The sequence below is a fragment of the Protopterus annectens genome, chromosome 12.part0 (genome assembly GCF_019279795.1).
Source record: "Protopterus annectens isolate FY-2018-M chromosome 12.part0, PAN1.0, whole genome shotgun sequence".
Lineage (NCBI taxonomy): Eukaryota > Metazoa > Chordata > Ceratodontiformes > Protopteridae > Protopterus > Protopterus annectens.
Genome location: NC_056746.1, coordinates 639,057,221 through 639,079,667, shown reverse-complemented (window position 1 = coordinate 639,079,667; position 22,447 = coordinate 639,057,221).

Genomic DNA, 22,447 nt, shown 5'->3' with positions numbered 1-22,447 from the left:
GTATTTTTCTAGCTAGTTTCACTGTGTGTGAGGTATTAACTGGAAATTGTCCACTCTTATTAAGCATCTGTTGGGTTGTTTGTTTATGATAACTTGTTGCAGTTAAACTCTTTTTTTCTAGTGGCTCCTTTAGCTGTTTAAAACTTTCATTTAAAGGCTCACTGCTGCTTTTCAGCTGTGAGTAACATTTCTGCAGTTTGTTCTAAGTAGTGGGGATATTTGTAGCATTTCCATATTCAGGCTTGTATTTGGGCCTAGTGTTTGTGGAGGCTGTGTGTCTGAGCACATAATTCAGGGACATCTTGTTTTAGCCAAAGCCATCAGGCATTTCAGTGAGAGAGAATTGTTTGAGGTCATTGGCTGACTGAGGTCTCCTGGACTACAGCTTAGACTAAGCACCTCATTGGTTCTTTGAGATTTCTTTCTTAAAAGCTGTCTCAGGTTTCAACTTTCTGTTACCTAAGAAGCTCAGTTGTGAGTGTTCAGCCATTTTACAGTGAGCTGATCAAGGAAGGACACTCAGCAAACTCGAGCTACAATATATAACATTAAGTATCTTGATTTTTGTTTATTTTGTTCTTTATTTCTTTGTTGTTTATAACACTTTGTGTACTGTGTATTTTTCTAGCTAGTTTCACTGTGTGTGAGGTATTAACTGGAAATTGTCCACTCTTATTAAGCATCTGTTGGGTTGTTTGTTTATGATAACTTGTTGCAGTTAAACTCTTTTTTTCTAGTGGCTCCTTTAGCTGTTTAAAACTTTCATTTAAAGGCTCACTGCTGCTTTTCAGCTGTGAGTAACATTTCTGCAGTTTGTTCTAAGTAGTGGGGATATTTGTAGCATTTCCATATTCAGGCTTGTATTTGGGCCTAGTGTTTGTGGAGGCTGTGTGTCTGAGCACATAATTCAGGGACATCTTGTTTTAGCCAAAGCCATCAGGCATTTCAGTGAGAGAGAATTGTTTGAGGTCATTGGCTGACTGAGGTCTCCTGGACTACAGCTTAGACTAAGCACCTCATTGGTTCTTTTGAGATTTCTTTCTTAAAAGCTGTCTCAGGTTTCAACTTTCTGTTACCTAAGAAGCTCAGTTGTGAGTGTTCAGCCATTTTACAGTGAGCTGATCGAAGGAAGGACACTCAGCAAACTCGGAGCTACAATATATAACATTAAGTATCCTGTTTTTTGTTTATTTTGTTCTTTATTTCTTTGTTGTTTATAACACTTTGTGTACTGTGTATTTTTTCTAGCTAGTTTCACTGTGTGTGAGGTATTAACTGGAAATTGTCCACTCTTATTAAGCATCTGTTGGGTTGTTTGTTTATGATAACTTGTTGCAGTTAAACTCTTTTTTTCTAGTGGCTCCTTTAGCTGTTTAAAACTTTCATTTAAAGGCTCACTGCTGCTTTTCAGCTGTGAGTAACATTTCTGCAGTTTGTTCTAAGTAGTGGGGATATTTGTAGCATTTCCATATTCAGGCTTGTATTTGGGCCTAGTGTTTGTGGAGGCTGTGTGTCTGAGCACATAATTCAGGGACATCTTGTTTTAGCCAAAGCCATCAGGCATTTCAGTGAGAGAGAATTGTTTGAGGTCATTGGCTGACTGAGGTCTCCTGGACTACAGCTTAGACTAAGCACCTCATTGGTTCTTTTGAGATTTCTTTCTTAAAAGCTGTCTCAGGTTTCAACTTTCTGTTACCTAAGAAGCTCAGTTGTGAGTGTTCAGCCATTTTACAGTGAGCTGAACAAGGAAGGACACTCAGCAAACTCCGAGCTACAATATATAACATTAAGTATCCTGTTTTTTGTTTATTTTGTTCTTTATTTCTTTGTTGTTTATAACACTTTGTGTACTGTGTATTTTTTCTAGCTAGTTTCACTGTGTGTGAGGTATTAACTGGAAATTGTCCACTCTTATTAAGCATCTGTTGGGTTGTTTGTTTATGATAACTTGTTGCAGTTAAACTCTTTTTCTAGTGGCTCCTTTAGCTGTTTAAAACTTTCATTTAAAGGCTCACTGCTGCTTTTCAGCTGTGAGTAACATTTCTGCAGTTTGTTCTAAGTAGTGGGGATATTTGTAGCATTTCCATATTCAGGCTTGTATTTGGGCCTAGTGTTTGTGGAGGCTGTGTGTCTGAGCACATAATTCAGGGACATCTTGTTTTAGCCAAAGCCATCAGGCATTTCAGTGAGAGAGAATTGTTTGAGGTCATTGGCTGACTGAGGTCTCCTGGACTACAGCTTAGACTAAGCACCTCATTGGTTCTTTTGAGATTTCTTTCTTAAAAGCTGTCTCAGGTTTCAACTTTCTGTTACCTAAGAAGCTCAGTTGTGAGTGTTCAGCCATTTTACAGTGAGCTGATCGAAGGAAGGACACTCAGCAAACTCGAGCTACAATATATAACATTAAGTATCCTGTTTTTGTTTATTTTGTTCTTTATTTCTTTGTTGTTTATAGCACTTTGTGTACTGTGTATTTTTCTAGCTAGTTTCACTGTGTGTGAGGTATTAACTGGAAATTGTCCACTCTTATTAAGCATCTGTTGGGTTGTTTGTTTATGATAACTTGTTGCAGTTAAACTCTTTTTTTCTAGTGGCTCCTTTAGCTGTTTAAAACTTTCATTTAAAGGCTCACTGCTGCTTTTCAGCTGTGAGTAACATTTCTGCAGTTTGTTCTAAGTAGTGGGGATATTTGTAGCATTTCCATATTCAGGCTTGTATTTGGGCCTAGTGTTTGTGGAGGCTGTGTGTCTGAGCACATAATTCAGGGACATCTTGTTTTAGCCAAAGCCATCAGGCATTTCAGTGAGAGAGAATTGTTTGAGGTCATTGGCTGACTGAGGTCTCCTGGACTACAGCTTAGACTAAGCACCTCATTGGTTCTTTTGAGATTTCTTTCTTAAAAGCTGTCTCAGGTTTCAACTTTCTGTTACCTAAGAAGCTCAGTTGTGAGTGTTCAGCCATTTTACAGTGAGCTGATCAAGGAAGGACACTCAGCAAACTCGAGCTACAATATATAACATTAAGTATCCTGTTTTTTGTTTATTTTGTTCTTTATTTCTTTGTTGTTTATAACACTTTGTGTACTGTGTATTTTTTCTAGCTAGTTTCACTGTGTGTGAGGTATTAACTGGAAATTGTCCACTCTTATTAAGCATCTGTTGGGTTGTTTGTTTATGATAACTTGTTGCAGTTAAACTCTTTTTTTCTAGTGGCTCCTTTAGCTGTTTAAAACTTTCATTTAAAGGCTCACTGCTGCTTTTCAGCTGTGAGTAACATTTCTGCAGTTTGTTCTAAGTAGTGGGGATATTTGTAGCATTTCCATATTCAGGCTTGTATTTGGGCCTAGTGTTTGTGGAGGCTGTGTGTCTGAGCACATAATTCAGGGACATCTTGTTTTAGCCAAAGCCATCAGGCATTTCAGTGAGAGAGAATTGTTTGAGGTCATTGGCTGACTGAGGTCTCCTGGACTACAGCTTAGACTAAGCACCTCATTGGTTCTTTTGAGATTTCTTTCTTAAAAGCTGTCTCAGGTTTCAACTTTCTGTTACCTAAGAAGCTCAGTTGTGAGTGTTCAGCCATTTTACAGTGAGCTGATCGAAGGAAGGACACTCAGCAAACTCGGAGCTACAATATATAACATTAAGTATCCTGTTTTTTTTTATTTTGTTCTTTATTTCTTTGTTGTTTATAGCACTTTGTGTACTGTGTATTTTTCTAGCTAGTTTCACTGTGTGTGAGGTATTAACTGGAAATTGTCCACTCTTATTAAGCATCTGTTGGGTTGTTTGTTTATGATAACTTGTTGCAGTTAAACTCTTTTTCTAGTGGCTCCTTTAGCTGTTTAAAACTTTCATTTAAAGGCTCACTGCTGCTTTTCAGCTTTGAGTAACATTTCTGCAGTTTGTTCTAAGTAGTGGGGATATTTGTAGCATTTCCATATTCAGGCTTGTATTTGGGCCTAGTGTTTGTGGAGGCTGTGTGTCTGAGCACATAATTCAGGGACATCTTGTTTTAGCCAAAGCCATCAGGCATTTCAGTGAGAGAGAATTGTTTGAGGTCATTGGCTGACTGAGGTCTCCTGGACTACAGCTTAGACTAAGCACCTCATTGGTTCTTTTGAGATTTCTTTCTTAAAAGCTGTCTCAGGTTTCAACTTTCTGTTACCTAAGAAGCTCAGTTGTGAGTGTTCAGCCATTTTACAGTGAGCTGATCGAAGGAAGGACACTCAGCAAACTCGGAGCTACAATATATAACATTAAGTATCCTGTTTTTTGTTTATTTTGTTCTTTATTTCTTTGTTGTTTATAACACTTTGTGTACTGTGTATTTTTTCTAGCTAGTTTCACTGTGTGTGAGGTATTAACTGGAAATTGTCCACTCTTATTAAGCATCTGTTGGGTTGTTTGTTTATGATAACTTGTTGCAGTTAAACTCTTTTTTCTAGTGGCTCCTTTAGCTGTTTAAAACTTTCATTTAAAGGCTCACTGCTGCTTTTCAGCTGTGAGTAACATTTCTGCAGTTTGTTCTAAGTAGTGGGGATATTTGTAGCATTTCCATATTCAGGCTTGTATTTGGGCCTAGTGTTTGTGGAGGCTGTGTGTCTGAGCACATAATTCAGGGACATCTTGTTTTAGCCAAAGCCATCAGGCATTTCAGTGAGAGAGAATTGTTTGAGGTCATTGGCTGACTGAGGTCTCCTGGACTACAGCTTAGACTAAGCACCTCATTGGTTCTTTTGAGATTTCTTTCTTAAAAGCTGTCTCAGGTTTCAACTTTCTGTTACCTAAGAAGCTCAGTTGTGAGTGTTCAGCCATTTTACAGTGAGCTGATCAAGGAAGGACACTCAGCAAACTCGAGCTACAATATATAACATTAAGTATCCTGTTTTTGTTTATTTTGTTCTTTATTTCTTTGTTGTTTATAGCACTTTGTGTACTGTGTATTTTTCTAGCTAGTTTCACTGTGTGTGAGGTATTAACTGGAAATTGTCCACTCTTATTAAGCATCTGTTGGGTTGTTTGTTTATGATAACTTGTTGCAGTTAAACTCTTTTTTCTAGTGGCTCCTTTAGCTGTTTAAAACTTTCATTTAAAGGCTCACTGCTGCTTTTCAGCTGTGAGTAACATTTCTGCTGTTTGTTTCCCACCCTCCCTCCCTGTTGGTATAGTGTTTTTATAGTTGGTGGCTTTGCAGTTGCCCGCCCCTAGTGTAAATTTGATCTGGGACCCTCCTCCCAGTCTAGTGTCATTACCTCATTCTACCCAGTACAGGGAGAGCATTTGAGAAGGCCAATCAGCTTAGTTTCTGCTACTCCTTTCTCTCTTTCCTTTCTATCTTTCCAAAAAAAAAAAAAAAAAAAATTATCTGCTTTTACTGTATTTCTGTTTTTTCCTACTTTATTTTGCTTTTGCGTCATCTTAAAAGTACTCAATTGTATTTATTACTGCTTGGTGTAACTCATTGTAAGCCTTTTAGTTTAAGCACCTGGGCTTCAGACCAGTTTTACATCAGGAAGGTTTGTGGTCTGCACTGTAGTGGCAGAACAGGTAGCTTACATCCTTTTAAGTTGGGAACTGCTGATTGAGGGCTCAGTGTCTGTTATTCTAAAAGTGTATTAATTTTGGTTTAAGCACTTGGGCTTGAGGCCAGTTATTTTACATTAAGAGGGTTCGTGTTCTGCACTCTTGTGGGAGGAGAGGCTGGACTCTGTCCTTCTGAGCTGGGAATTTCTGGTTAAAGCTTATAGTGCCTGCATATTTGAACTGCTTCTTACTGAAATTAGTACACCTCATCTGCTGTAACATAGACTAGATCCAGGTCTGCTGAATCTAGCTTTGTTTGTATAACTTGAGCACTAATCCAGGCATTCTTTAAAGTATTCAGTTGTATTTATTACTGCTGGTAGTAACTTGATTAAAGTGTAGCTATCATTTCTAAGTCTTTTGGATTAAGCACTTGGGCTTCAGACCAGTTGTTTTACATTAGGAAGGTTTGTGGCCTGCACTGTGGTGGCAGGACAGGTAGCTTACATCCTTCTAAGTTGGGAACTGCTGATTGAGAGCTCAGTGTCTGTTATTCTAAAAGTGTATTAGTTCTGGTTTAAGCACTTGGGCTTCAGGCCAGTTATTTTACATTAAGAAGGATTGCGGTCTGCACTCTTGTGGGAGGAGAGGCTGGACTCTGCCCTTCTGAGCAGGGAATTTCTGGTTAGAGGCTTATAGTGCCTGCATATTCTAACTGTTTCTTACTGAAATTGGTACACCTTGTACCCAGGCCTGCTGAATCTAGCTTTATTTGTATGCTTGTTGTTTGTTTATTTCCCTGAAACACTAATTCCACCTAAAATGCGGCCTTTTAGCACTTCTGTGCATCCCTAGTGATATCTGCATTGCTTACTGTACTTATTTCCTTGTTTCACTTGAAAGAAAGTTACTGTTTGTCGTTTTTGCATTTAAGTTACCTGTAACACATTGCATTTAAGTTACCTGGCACTTGCTCACTAAAGCAATTATATAAGTCAGCTCTAAAAAATTAAAAGCACTACACCCTCACAAACTCCCCTTGAGTACCTTGTTCCCATTGGCCCTTTTTTTCAATTATAAAGGAATTCCCAATACTATTCTAGCATGTTCAAAGGTCAGTTGTCAATCTCCTCTCCGGTCCAGCTGGTGAATCTGGGAATCTTGAGGCAATATTACAACTGCCTCATGTACACAGACAACCCTCTCCTCCTCCCAACAAATTCCAACACATGTGAGAGATGCAACCATATAGCCAAACTGGAGGCTAAGCTCTCTCAACTCAGTACTGGCGTAACCAGTAAGGAGGAGAAGGAAACCACACTCACTACAATTCCAGTCTCACATAGACCTACCACGACAACAAACCAAACACATAAACACACAAAAACATACTCGGAGGCTCTAAATAAAAATCTGCCTAAGCAGCAGAGACCTCCAAAGCAGACACCCAAGCAACCGCTACCCCAAAACAAAACACGTGCAACACATAGCTCACAAAGCCAGTGTGCCGAACAGTCACAGCCCTTAAGGCTAAACAACACACCTGATACACTTGTAATAGGTGACTCTATCGTCAGGCACACTGACGTCCCGCTCACCAGGCTGAACAAGGAGAAGGTCATGGTGAGCTGCCTGTCGGGCGCAAGGATCCGCCACATAACACAAGCACTCAGGTCACTCCAAGGCAAGTACAAATATGACTCAGTCATTGTCCATGCTGGTGTGAATGACCTGAGACGTACCTCCCTGGACTACATGAAAAGAGACATAGAGGAGCTCTCTGAGCATGTGGCCCAGGCCGGTATGACCCTGACCTTGAGTAGCATCTTACCCTCACCAAGAATGATGCCACAATATGAAGACAAGATGATCAATTTCAACAATTGGCTTAAGTGTTGGTGTCATTCAAAGAGGATCCAATGCCTGTCAGCCTGGGATGTCATGCTCGACAAGCCACGATGCTTCGCTAGGGACGGCTTGCACCTGTCACCCCTGGGCTTTTGGATATTGGCAAAGGCTCTTGCTACCCCCATAGTGCCTTTTTTAGGCAAGGCTCAAAAGACAAACCCACCTCCATAGGTATCACAAGGGATAAGAAACTAAGAGTAATGCTACTCAACGCCATAAGTCTAAACCTAAAGATGCACGCACTCGAAACTCTCCTTAGCATGGAGAACATCGATATCTGTGCAGTAACAGAAACCTGGTTCAAGGCTCCCAAGAGCACCCCAGCACTACCAGGTTATACCTCATACCATGCTTTCCGGCCCCAAAACTTGGACCGAACCACAAAAGGAGGGGGAGTATCAATATTCGTCAAAGATACCCACACCTCCAGGTTGGTGGCACAGCACGAAGCATCAGAGACTATCCATGTGCAACTAACTGTGGGTAAAACTGCCTTCCAGTTTATAGCCTGCTACAGACCACCCTCCCAAACACAGGAACCCCACTTGGCCTTCCTGAGAATACTGGAAAATATGAAGGTCTCTCCAAACACCATTATATTGGGAGACTTCAACTACCCAAACATAGACTGGGAGCATTACTCTAGCTCCAACACCCTAGCCCAAAGGTTCCTAGAATTTATAAACTCAAATGCTATGGAACAACTTGTTACCACTCCCACAAGAGGGAAAACATACTGGACCTGATCATCACCAACATGGGGACACTATGCTCCAGACCAGAAGTGTATCCCTCACTGGTAAGATCAGACCATAAACTAATCTCACTGGATATTCACATCCCGACCCCACCCCTGCCCAGAAAACCACAGTGAAAAACTTCTCTAAAGCAAATTTCACACGCCTCAAAACCGAGTGAATCCTTCAAAGCCCCGTGCCTGTGGAAAATACGCCCAGACCGCAGAATCCTTTATAAACGCATTCTATGAACACCTTCAGGAATGCATGGATTATGCAATCCCAAATAAAACCAAGACCCAATCCTCCAAAGGCAGACGTCCTGTCTGGTGGACCCCAGCCATAAACAAACTATACAATAGAAGGAGGAAGCTACTACATGATAGAGCAAAATCCCAAAAAGGGAAGGCATCTCTGATCAGTATTAGCAAAAAACTATGGGCACTCATAAAATCGTCTAAGGCCAGCTTTGAGAGAAAAATTGCACAGGACACTAAGGATAATCACAAGGCTTTCTTTAGTTATGTTAGGAACCTGGGTGGGAATTCCCAGATATGCTCAGAATTAGTCCAAAATGACAAAAATACACCGAGCCCACAGACATTGCCAACATCCTAGCTGACAGGGTCAGAGCAATCTTCTCCCCCTCCCCACCAAAAGGGCAAATATCTATCCCAACAGAGTGCTGCCCCCCTGACATCTCAGATGCTCAGGTAAGAGCCGCCCTCTCCAAATAAAAAACACAGCATCAATGGGACCAGATGGTGTCCCGGGCTGCATCCTACATGAACTCCAAGAAGAGCTAAACCCAAACATAAAACTACTGTTCAATCTTAGCCTTACTACAGGATATGTACCCAAAGAGTGGCATACAGCAACAGTGGTCCCTCTCCACAAAGGTGGTGCCTCAATGGATCCTGGAAACTATCGCCCCATAAGCCTGACTAGCTTGGTCTGCAAAGCTATGGAAAGGATCATCATGGACCTCATAAATAAAGATACTGGGTCCTACAGACACTGGATCCTTCCCAGTTTGGCTTTGTTAAGGGCAGATCCTGCCTCTTAAACCTGGTCAATTTCTTTGAAACAGTCACCAAGGCCATTGACGAGGGGAAGGTGGTCCACACAGCCTACCTGGACCTCGCAAAAGCCTTCGATACAATACCCCACTCGGGCATTATAGATAAGCTCACCAGCTTAAATATAAACCCCTATGTCACTAGATGGGTTGCAAACTGGCTCAAGGACAGAACCCACATGGTTAGAATTGCTGGAGCCATGTCAGACTCCAAACCAGTTACAAGTGGCGTCCCACAAGGCTCAGTCCTGGGACCTCTCTTGTTCGGTATATATTTCTCGGCAGTACAGGTCAACACGGAAGGACTGTGGCTGACCAAGTTCGCAGATGACTGCAAACTGGGCGCCAAAATCAACTCTCCAGCCGACACAAGCATCCTCCAAAAGGGCCTCATAGAAACAGACAACTGGTGCCAGAGCCATGGCCTCAAGCTAAACGCCAAAAGTGTATAGTCATCCCCTTTGGCAAAAACAAAGTGCCCACAAATTACCACATAGGTGGTAATCCATTAAGTACAGAAGAAGTCATTAGGGACCTGGGGACCCAAGTTGATAGCAATCTCTCATTTGACAACCACGTGGCCAAAGTGGTTAGAAAAACATTTTATATAACCCACCTAATCATGAAGGGATTCACATCTAGATCAGGGGAGGTCATCGTACCTCTTTACTCATCCCTCATCAGGCCCATAATTTAGTACAATGCCCCTTTTGGGATGTACCTTACCAGACAACTGCAGCAACTGGAAAGACCCCAGAAGTACCTCACCAAGAGGATCAAAGGGCTCAAACAGATGCCATATGCTGCCCTGTTAAAGAAACTCCAGCTCTACTCAGTGGCATACCGCCTGCTCAGAGGCGATCTGTGCCTGACATATAAAGCCATGTCCAACCCGGAATTAATGGACATGCTGCACCTCAGAAAATCCAAATCCCATCGAGCTACGCGCTCGAGAGACTTGAACCTCAGCACTGAAATAAATAGGACATGCTGGAGGGACAGATTCATAACCCAGAGGCTCCCTTCACTCTGGAATAAAATCCCAGTCCAAGTTAGGCAGAGTCCCACATTGACTGTCTTCAAGAGGAATCTTGATGAGTGGATGGGAGATCGTAGGTTTACCCCGGCTATCACTTCTGTGTCACTGTTAGACAGAGGCACAGTATACTAACCTCAAAAAAAGGCATAGCAAAATGAATTTAAAATGGGTGGCGAAAGCCAAACACACTCTGGCTAGGCTTATAAATGCCCTAGGGCAGATAGCCTAGTATGAACCTATGAACCTATGAACCTATGATATAGTTTATAAGCTTTTGCACGTGTTTTATTTTTGATATATGGGCTTTTACTACATTGTATGGCATTTAATATAGTAGCAGAATGTGTTCAGTTTCCATGTTGTGGTGCTGTAGTTTTCTTTGCCAGGAGTTCAGTTTTTAGAGCTGCTCAGGCTCATAGGTGGTTACTAGGCTAATGGCCCTACAGCCTTTTTATGCCTAGTCACTCATACCGCAATTTTCCCAATTATCAGTGCCCATGAGTTAGAATGGCTTTGGTATATGCTTGTACATTAACACATCTACAAACTGACCCTGTCCATAAGGGCCACAGGTGACAGTCCAATGGCAAATTTGCAATTTCCCAACCATTTGTCCAAATTGCATTTGAATTGGCTCAGGGAAGAGCTCTTTTTCACATGAATGGGGGGGGGGTCTGTTCCAGAGAAGGGGTAATGTCTGAGGCACATACCTGCCCCTTCAACATGTTTTGTTTATGTCACAGACAAGGTTTATATCCTTAGACTGGGTAATTCTAGTGCTGTTTCTTTTGCAAATGTGTAGTAGATTCATCAGGGATTGATTGGAGAATGTCTTGTAGCTTAGGCACAGATCACTCCTCAGTAGTCTGTAGGAGACTGTTTACAAGGACAGGGCTTTGAGGTGGTTTGCATAGGACATAGTGTTTGCACCCTGTATTCTTCAAATAAAAAATCTCTATGGCCACTTCAGCTGTTGCAAATGCCTAGTCAGGTACATGCCAAAGGGTGGATTGTAGTCGATTAATAGTCTAATGAAGGGTGAGTATGGTTGGATAATGATCTCCTTAGATCTGGATGTTATGCCTTTACTTATAAGCTGTGTCATGTAGAAGGTTTTCTTCCTACTAAGGAAGCGTGGTGGTTAAAGTTTTGGTCAATATCATGTACGTATTTTGGTGGATTGCTGAGTGTTCAATAAAACCCTGTCTGGGCAACCCAGAAATCAAAAACATGTTTGTGGCATAACAGGGTTTCTGATTCTCAGCATCTTCTTAAGCTTCATTCTTTAAGCCAGTCATGAAAGGACACACCTGTCCGTTATGATACCCTGATTAGTGATCTCTGAACACTGTCCTTTAAATTGCTGTGCTGATATTTTACACTTTTAATAAAGCCATTGCATTGCACAGTATTGAATTGCTGTGCTGATATTTTACACTCTTATTCAAGCCATTGCACAGTATATTGACATAATGACTGCAGTATTGTAAATGAAAAACAAATACATCTGTATGTACGTTATGATGATGATATAATCGTGGTTTAAGCCAGTTTTAAAATGAAGCCAACAAAATATGGGCATTTAATTTGCTAATCATTAAAAATGAACACAGAAATGTGTGTGTGTGTGTGTGTGTGTGTGTGTGTGTGTGTGTGTGTGTGTGTGTGTGTGTGTGTGTGTGTAAACAAAGTTAATTTTTATTTAGGTTTCATTCCAATGAAGTGTTTAAAGCTTAGAAAAATGACGTCCCAATGCATAACCAACACATGCATTGACGTTTGAAGAATTTGATCAAGTTTTGTCTTTTTCTATTCATTTGGTGTGCTGCATTTATGTTGGTTTGATTCAATGACTGCAGCATACTTTGTTTCCATTGACAAAATACTTAATTCACTAAAGACTTAGCTGTCAGTCTGAACATGAAGGTAAGGGAGTTTGTAGCTTCAAAGAGGCACCAGAACTGAGTTTTGAATTCTATTTTAAAACAGGTTAGCTACATAATATCTGTATATAGTAACTGTGACAGATTAGCATAGTCTTCAACCATTTCTGGCCTGTAGTGACTGATCAAGCTTTGTTTATAACATTATATTGAATCAGGGTCCATCTATGATAGAAACACACCACATCCTTACACTTGGGCACATTATTCTTTTGTTTTGTATTATGACGACTTCTGTGTGCTGTATTAAAGTATTCTGCTTTTGTTGTATGCTGTACAGAGTTAAATTAAAATTTTGTTGTACTGCACTATATTATACCACCCTCTGCTGTGCATTGGCCTCTTAAAATTAATTCTTTTGTCGCATGCCATTCTGCTATAGCATGCTGTTTGTATAAAACTGCATTGCATTATGAAGTAATATACTGTGCTTTAATAATATATACTGACAAAACTACACAGCATATACTGCATGGCTTTTCTAATGGAACTACATTGCATTCGAAGTGCTATTTTTATGTTATTTTAGTCCTGCATTATATTTTATTCCTTTGTTTTACAAAGCACCAAATGGGATGACAGAGATTTCTATTTTCTGGTTTTACATAGGAATCTAATTCACTGATTGACAAAAGCTAAGATTTGCAACAAATACAAAAAAATATATTTCATATGGTTTGTGCATACAGTGCTTAAAATGGATGCATGCCTGACTAGATAAACTAGATAAGTAAACACACGTAAATACACACACACACACACACACACACACACACACACACACACACACACACACAAGGTAAACAGTTGTCGACAAGGATAATGAAATTTCACAGAATGGGTGCTACAAACCATGGATGAATGAATATTAGTTAAAACATTGTCTCACATTAAATGTACTATTAGACATTTCAGTATTTAGATGTGAAGTGTCATTCCTTCTGGTGCTGTCAATAGCTTTCCCCACCTTTTACTGAGTGCATTTAATATTGTTCATGCTGCACAAGAAAATCTCAATGTGCAATGACTGATATTTATGCATGAACAAATGGAAAGTTAAAGGGGAACTCAAACCCAAATTAATATTGTGCTGTATTAGCTTTTTGTAACAATGCACCAATTAAGAATTTTGCTGTTTCCAAAAATGTTTTGAGATTTTGGAAAATCTTGCACTATTTTGCTTGTCTTAAAATAAGTTTGCCTCTCAGCTGCACAGACAAGTGGAATCTTGTGAGAATAAATCGCTATATGTTGTTTCTGTTTCAAGACTTACAAGGTAAATGTTTTGAAGCAGCCTTTCTGCAGCTGATCGCTTTCCCTGATTTATTATACCATTAGTAAATGTCTGTTTAAACAGATCTGTTGTAAACAATGTTGAACCATTTCTACTATGTGTCACAGCAGGCCTTCACAGATGCAGTCCAAATAGTCTGGTGTGGGGTAGGGGTAGCGAATGATCATCCAGCTGAGGAGTTCAGAGGTCAGATGAGTGGGAAGTAGGCTGGAGAACAGCTTAGTAACATGTACCCTTGTTAAAAAGATATTCTATCCCCACACTTTTTTAAAGTTAATATTTTTGCTTGTTTGCTAACCTGGTAAGTGAACTAATTTTTCCATTCCTACTCCAATCATGACACAGACTAGAAGATTTTATGTCTGTTTTTGGGATGTTTGGATGAAGAAGACAGTCAAAACTCCCAAAGAAAAGAAGCCAGAGAGGGTAAAAAAACCTTGTATATTGTACATTTATATTTCAAAGAAAGAGTTAGTGTCAGTCTATGCAAATGCCATGTGGAGTTTTAGGTAGTGTTATATTAAATTGTTATTCACTATGTAATCCAATGTATATACTGTCTGTTTATTTTAACTGTGGAGCTTTTCTCCCCGGGCCTCTTCTGAAAATGGACCTATGTCCAGTCGGACATTCCCGGTCAACAAATTTAAATAAATAAAATAAATAAATAAATAAATATTGCTCTGTATTATAGTGTGCTTTTTTTGGGTGTTATCTCTGGCAAGAGGGACTGGGATCAGAGTTAAAGATAATACATTCCTACAGCTGCACTGGAGACAGAATCACTTTACTAAGAATGTTGTTACAAAGGTTTTAAGTGAGGAAACTGATCAATGGGTCCACTTTTCTAATGTCAGCGTATAGTCTGAAATTACCATAGATTCTTCAGTATAGCTTTAGTTCTGAGGGACTGGTCAGACAGTGAAGATCTCACTGAAGAAGCATACATTGATGTGGACTCTAGCAGGCCAGTTAATCATTAAATATTTTACCTTTTACCTTTTGCAACATAACTAACCTGTACCATCTGTCCCCAATGTCAGAAAGCTGTGTTCCTGAATAGCACATACGTGTTCTTTGCCTGTATTCCAGGAAAAGCATAATATACATATCAGGAACTATAAACAAAGTAGTGCAGCAGGCTTCTCCAGGGATTTAGGTACAGCAAGAATATGATACACATTTGGGACAATGGAAAAAGCATGTGTAGCTGGCCCATCAGGTGCTACAGATGTACAAGCAGACAAAGTGCATAAAACAGCCACTGAACATACAGCAAGCACTGCAGGCATAGCAGTACCGTAAGTAATGCACATGCAGTGCACTGAGCAAATACCAACAGGTAGAGTATACATGGTATGTGCAGCACTTACAGTATGTGGAGTAATATGTATGGGAGGCAATGAAGGTGTACTGTAGCAATAGCTGCAGTATGCACAACTGGCATTATGAAAGATATGTCAGATGCAGTACTCACAGAAGACAATGGGTATAGTATGTTCAGCAGAAATACACGTATAGGACACATTCTAGGCATGGAAGTTAAGCTAGGTATAACAGGTACAGCAAGTGGTATATTACACCTAGTACTTAGGCTGCCTGTAGCAGGTATAATAGGTTCAGTAGACAAGACAGGTATAGCAAACATATCAGGAAGTGCAAGCCCTGCAGATTCTGAAATTAGGGTCCAACACCTACAGCAGGTGCATTTGGCATAGCAGGCTTTGTAGGTATGCCATGTGCAACAGTGTAACAGCTACAGTGCAATAACTGCAGTAGGTACATGTAATAGATAGTATAGAACAGTAAATAAAGCAGGAATTGTAGAGGCACCAGGCACTTTTGACACTAATCACACCAACTGGATTCCCAAAAATTCCTCTGAGGATTCTTTCATATTCCTTTCATCGATGGCCTTTTGAGATAAAAAGTAAAATATTCTAAACGATATTCTCTACAATGATATTCATTACCGCAGATGGTACTAATAACACAACTCGCCTAAGATTTGAACTCCTAGCACTCAATCTGTGACGTGTTTCACAATGCCATTGTAGTGAAGTGAAATAAAGTGCCAGAAGGAGTGGAAGGGCTTGCCTTGTCAGATAAATGGAAATCAATGGCTGTTTCCTGTTTTAAACACCAAACAACAAGGCTGTTTTGAAAGAGTAGCTCTAAAGATCAAGCAACCAATTAAATATTGTGTTTAAATCAACAATCCTCTGCATCCAAAGACAATCTAGTAACTGGCAAAGAAGTACCACAAATGCTGCAGAACACTATTTGCCATTTTTTTTAATTATTTTTTTTTATTTTATTAATTTTGTAACCAGGTAAACCTGCAAAGCACAAGCCTTTTTTCAGGGGGTGACCCAGGGGTGCTGTCTGGTTAAGTAAATTGCTTAGATTCACATGGTAGATAAATTAAAGCTGAGGAATAAATTAAGAGCTTTTATTCCTCTTCTATTCTTTCCTGGGGAGATAATGACTTCACTGCTTTGTAACCAGATGCTAAGCTTCTAATATAACTCGTGTATTTGTTTTTTATTTAGTTATCGGGTAAGTGAGCTGGTCGTAATCGTAAATCATTTATCAGGCAGGACCTGGGTCAGTGCTAAGTATGGCTGATACAATTTATATAAGTTATGACATTTATTTATTAATGCAATTTAATTAATTAATCAATTAATTGAGTAATTAATTAATGATTAAACAAATAAATAAATAGGTCAGTGCTAAACATGGCTGATACAATTTATATGAGGTATGACATATCAGATAATGGCAGATAATTTAATAGGAGTAACTTGCACCTGAAACAGTGCATTAAGGTAGGAAGAAAACATTGAATGCTGCATTGTGAAATATTTTCAACGATTTGGAATGTAAAGGGGTTAATTTAACTGTAGGTCATTCAGATAAATATCCAGTTGGCCTTGTTTTGTGCTAGCAGTGTATTGTATGTCTGATTCCATGTCGTATACTATGCTAGTAACATTTTGTAGTAATGAGTTGAGTCATAGTATTCTCTTTCAGTCACATGTAGTTACACAGCCAATGGGGAGATACACATTAACAATACTTGTTGGCACCTACTACATCCAACTGTTTAAACTTAATTAAAGTAAAGCTACAGAGTTTGATTCACAGAGCTTGAACATTTGCATGTAGTGATTAAAAAAGTAACACTCAGAGCAAAGCTTTAAGTTATCCCCAGTAAAGAGGAGCCTGTGTACCGTGAATTTTACTTGGCTATAAAATATAACAAAACTGAGTACATAAGATGCTTTCTTTGTATTTTGAAATAGCTGCTGTAGTTCTGTATGTCAACCACCTAGCAAATGTGTCTGTTATTATTTTATCACACCATCCATCTATAAAAATATATTTTCAGAGTTAGCAATTTTTTTAAAGAAAACTGTCAGGGATATGCAGTATAGCAATGCAAGTGATATGCTAAAACAACATCTTCTACAAGATGAAGCTAGAGCCAACCTATTAGTTAGGGTGTCAAGAGCACATACTCTTTATTTATGTTCAAGATACAACACTTAAAAATGGAACCATTCCCTAAAATACAGTCAGCAGAGGTATTCTTCTAATGACACTAAATTTAAATAATGAATACTTCTCTTCAAACACTGCTCCAACATATTGAAAAACATACATCAAGTTCAAAGTGGTAAAATGGAATTTGTGCTCACAATTCCATTTTCACCCACTTGAAGAGTACTCTACAACATAACAATGTTGTGACCATGCACAGTGCTCAAGATGCACTTTTAATTTTAAAAGCATAAGTTTAAAATTTACTTATATCATGTGTGACATGCTTACTGTCTGCCATGTCTGTTTCAGCGACAAACATTTGCAGGCAATGCACTGATGTCATTCTGGATATGTGGTTTTGTCCTAGACATGCAGGGTGCATGCTGTTGGCATCCATAGCTACTGCTCTGACTCTCAGCTTGCATCATGTAACACTATGGAAACATAATTTCAGTCTCTGAAGTCAAACCATTTAGCTATTTTTAAGTCTGTTTAGTTGTTACTGGGCAAGGCTGCTTTTAAATTTGTAAATTCTCCTGTGGCTTCCTAGAGGATTTCCAAGTACTGTCTGAAGGCAGGTATGATGATGTGTGGTACTGCCAGATATGCCAGAAGACCGAGGGCAGTGGATGTGTAACATATGCCAGCACAGCTAGCTAAAATTTTGTAAAGAATTATTTGTCATTTGTATATTGAACTGATTTGTACAGATATAATAAATCCAATATGCAATTTGAATGACAATAAAACACTCAATATTTATTAAAACAAAAAACAACTGGTAAGCACTTTCATTCACAGAGAACTTCTTCAGACCTGGTTGTCACACACAGACAATTCACATTTATAGTTTGCTCAAGTCATATGACCCAAAACATCAGCAGTATTTTAACCCTTTCTTACATAACACTGCTTTAAAGTTTTCCATATCATTCATACCTGGATCTGCACCTGTGTTTAGCCTCACTTGTCAAGCATATTCTTTCCAGTTTAAATCCACTTCTGCATCCCATCTCTTGTCTGCATTTAAAACTTGGTCAATAACAGTAAAACTGAAACCCACTTTAACAACTTTATGACACTTAACAACATGTCCTTCTAGGGCATTAGTTACATCCAGTTTTTCTACTGCCTCAGGTGCTCATAAATTCTGTGATGGAAGCTACGTATAGTTCTTCCTATGTAGAATCCATTGCAAGAATTACATAATACAAGGTACACAATGAATTTAGACTTACAGTTATAATTCCCCTTGATATTAATACTATGTCAAGATGTGAAGACTGCAATTATTGTAAGTTTTTGGTACTGGGGAATAAAATAGTAGTAAAGGCTCGGGACTTTACTATTAATATCAAGGGGAATTATAATTGCAAGTCTAAATTCATTGTGTACCTAGTATTATGTAATTCTTGCGATGTAGTCTACATAGGAAGAACTATACGTAGCTTCCATTGCAGAATTTATGAGCACCTGAGGGCAGTAGAAAAACTGGATGTAATTAATGCCCTAGCAAGACATGTTGTTAACTGTCATAACAGAGTTAAAGTGGGTTTTAGTTTTACTGTTATTGACCAAGTTTTAAATGCAGACAAGAGATGGGATGCAGAAGTGGATTTAAACTGGAAAGAATATGCTTGGCAAGTGAGGCTAAACACAGGTGCAGATCCAGGTATGAATGATATGGAAAACTTTTAAAGCAGTGTTATGTAAGAAAGGGTTAAAACACTGCTAATGTTTTGGGTCATGTGACTTGAGCAAACTTTAAATGTGAATTTTGTATGTGTGACAACCAGGTCTGAAGAAGTTCTTTGAGAATGAAAGCGCTTTCCGGTTGTTTTTTGTTTGAATAAATATTGAGTGTTTTATTGTCATTCGAATTGCGTATTGCATTTATTGCATTTACAATTGGAACTGTGGAGATTTATTTTGATTTGTACAAATGCTTGTGTTGAAAAATGCATTTGTAAAGTTGTTTGTGTTAAAAATGTGTCAATAGTGTGTAGTGCTGGACCGAAAAGAAATACACACGTATATCAGCCTGTACTGTATTGTAACTAATTAAATGTATACAGTGTAAAAGACAATACTGAAAGAGAAGATGTTAGGCTCAGCTCTAGCTAACTTTGAAAAATAGTAGGAAATTAAATTACTTAATGTAGGCCATAAAGATTGTCTTACTGTTCTGAGTGCAGCCAGAGACAAACTATCTGGAAAAACAAGTGCCTAGGAAGCCTTCTGTATTGTCTTTAGCAGTGAACTAATTACTACTCTGAAAGGATAGAAATTTTACATTGTTTTATAACTTCCAGCAGCTGCAGCAGGTCTTAGCAAGGCTTTGTGTGTGTGTGTATTATTGACACATATGTGCTAAATCCTGACAGCTTCTAGCTAAGGGGGCTGCATGGGAACCATAAGTCAGATAACCAGATGTTTGTGATGTCATTCTGTAATCTATCATTAATAATGATATTTTAATACTAGGTGAGACTGAAGTCACATTGCACTTATTTTTGTAACCTGACAAAGAAGGATCTCTCATCTACTTCATCTTGCCTTGCTCTAGTAAGTAATCAGGGAGCAATAATTCTTTAGATCAGTCAGAAAAATATAGTGAGATTAGTTAAATATTGTTTTTTTGTAACTGTGTGAACCTGTCTACCTGTATTATTTTTATTTCATCTGAATGAAACTCTAGTGTTTATTGTAAATAGATATTTAGTATTTGCATGTTCTTTTATTACTTATTATGAAATATATTTAAACATTCATTGCGGCTGGTCATTTTGAGAATATTTTAGTCTCTGAGAGTACTTATATATATTTGGTGACAGACCTGGCCACTCCTGAAAGTTTTACTGGCTTGGCCAAACATTACCATTTGTATTAATATTAATTTTACTCAATATAATTGGATACCCTTGAAAGAGCCTTGGAGTAGCTGGCTTTGCAGTGGCTGGAGGTGGTGTATCTACCTTGTAGTCTGGGCAGAAGGTAGCATAGTTAGTAAATCTGTGCCAGCCTATCCCAGGTGTGTGTGTGTGTGTGTGTGTGTGTGTGTGTGTGTGTGTGTGTGTGTGTGTATGTGTGCAAATCAAATCTCAGAGTGTGTTTGGCAGCTGCTTCCTGTGGGGGGCACAAAACACTGGTTTCACAGAGAGGGTGCTGGAGGACTTGACTTGGACACTCATCTGAGGACTCAACTCTATAGCTGTGCCAGTGGGGGAGTCTTACTGGGGACCGGGAGGGAGACAGAGAGAGAAATCCAGACCCCGGACTGAATGTTTTCCCTGTGTACTATTAAGGGAAATTGTGCTTGATGCAGAGAGCTGTATCTGGAAATACTGGGTGTATGCATTTTTGTTTTAAGTGAATGTCCCTCTCCAGTGCCAGTGGTGAGGGCTCCTTGATTACTGGCCTAGAGTGTGAACTTCACAACTGGTATCAAAACATAGAGAAATAAGAGCTGCATTGCTATTGAGTGAAACTTCCTGAGTACTGATCAGAAGTAGCATTAAATGTTTTAATGTATTACTCTAAAATATTTCATTTAACTGCTCTTTCCTGCTATCAGTAGTGCACAATGCAAGCCAAATGCAGGCTAGACAACTGTCTGCCATTGCCCTCGTACCCAGATTAGCACCATCAAAATGTGTTACATAATGATGCTAATCCAAGAAATAGCGTGTGATCCAACCAGGGGTACATAAAATGACATTTTAAAAGTTTTTTTTTATTATTAAAATTATGAAACAGTTAAGGAACATTAACAAAGTTATCACAGAATGCCTGTTGTATCAGGATATATGTTCAAGTAGCATAAACAAAGGTAGAGAGAGCTTTTCAACTTGATCTTTATGCATCCTGTTTCTTAGCTGTTTCTGCCTACAACCATAACAAAAAAGATATATATTGTTCAAATATCTGTCTGCCTTTTATGTGCTATTTTAAACATTTATGTTTATCTTTTGCTTCTAAAAGCCAGACTGTTTCAAAGAGGTGATATCATCAGAAAAATGTACTACATCCTTGAATCTTAAAAAAAAAAAACAGGCCTATGCGAAGTAGGCTTCAAAAAAGTGACAGTAAAATCGACCTTTAATGATTTAATCAGAAGACTGCCTGCGAATGAGCACTGGTTAACAGATGAAGTCACCTGCTTGTTTTGTAGTTTAAGTCCTTGTCAGTGGAGAAGTGAACTTTACAAGAAAAATGATAAGCAGAAAATTGTAGTAGTAGTATCAAGTAGGGGCTGTTTTCCCTGTGAACTGGAAATTGCTGTCTTTTAAATGCACTGCTCTGGTCACAGTGTTACAGAAGATTTCCATCTGCTAAATCATTCAGGTAGGATCTGCTGCTGTAAGACCACACTTAAATTTACATGGGAAAGGGCTAAATTTCATCCATGCAGGTTCCCACAATGTGAAGGCATATAACTTTTTTTTCTGTGAAAAGACAGGATGAAACCCATGACAGTGTTCATTTGTTTGTAGCAGACAAACAGATTTTAAAGTTTCATGACAGAAACTACAGTAATACTTGCATTGCTTGAAGAAACACACAAGGTTTTTGACTTTAGGTTCAAAGTATAATATAAAATCAGTTTGCAAAAATGCTTGTTATCCCAATACGATTTGCAATATTTTTTTTTTTTAGCTCATATAGGGAAAAAATAAATGTGATGGCTTAATAGAAAGGATTCAACCCAAGACAAATTCTTAAATATCAGGAGACCTTCCTGCATGCCCAAATTGCTCCCTTAAACTTAAAGTTAACAGTTACACTGCCATCGAAAATTTTAGTGTGGATAGAGTGGACACTGTGTTTTTTACAATATTGTAATTCAGATATCTTGGATAGTGCAACATTTGTTAAAATATAAAAATGGGAATGAAACTGATTTTGCCTACAATAGGTATATTGCACTGAGTCTCTCAGAGTAGCTGACAAAAAAAAAACTGTTTCACAGAATCTAATACCTTTAAAGTAAAAAAAAATAGTAATTTTAGAAATATAGTGGAAATATAATACTGCTTCTCTTGTGTGGGAGTACCAGATAATGATGGTCCACCGAACAATGTCTTTTTATAAACCTAAGATGAACAAGGTATATAATATTGTAAAACAAAATGTGAATGATCAAAACTAAAAGGAGATGAGGGCATTATTTCCTACTATTGCTCAAGAAATTTCAAGAATGCAACAGAAACCAAATAACAGTAGCACATCAAGAAACAGCGCTGGCCTGGTCCTGTGGCACAGAGGGATAAAGTCCTGAATATGACCCAGTCAACCAATATTTATTAATGGCCTGGGCTTTAGAGGAGCCAGGCAGGTACTGTTTTTAAAAGGTGGCGACAAGGACCTCCAAGCATGC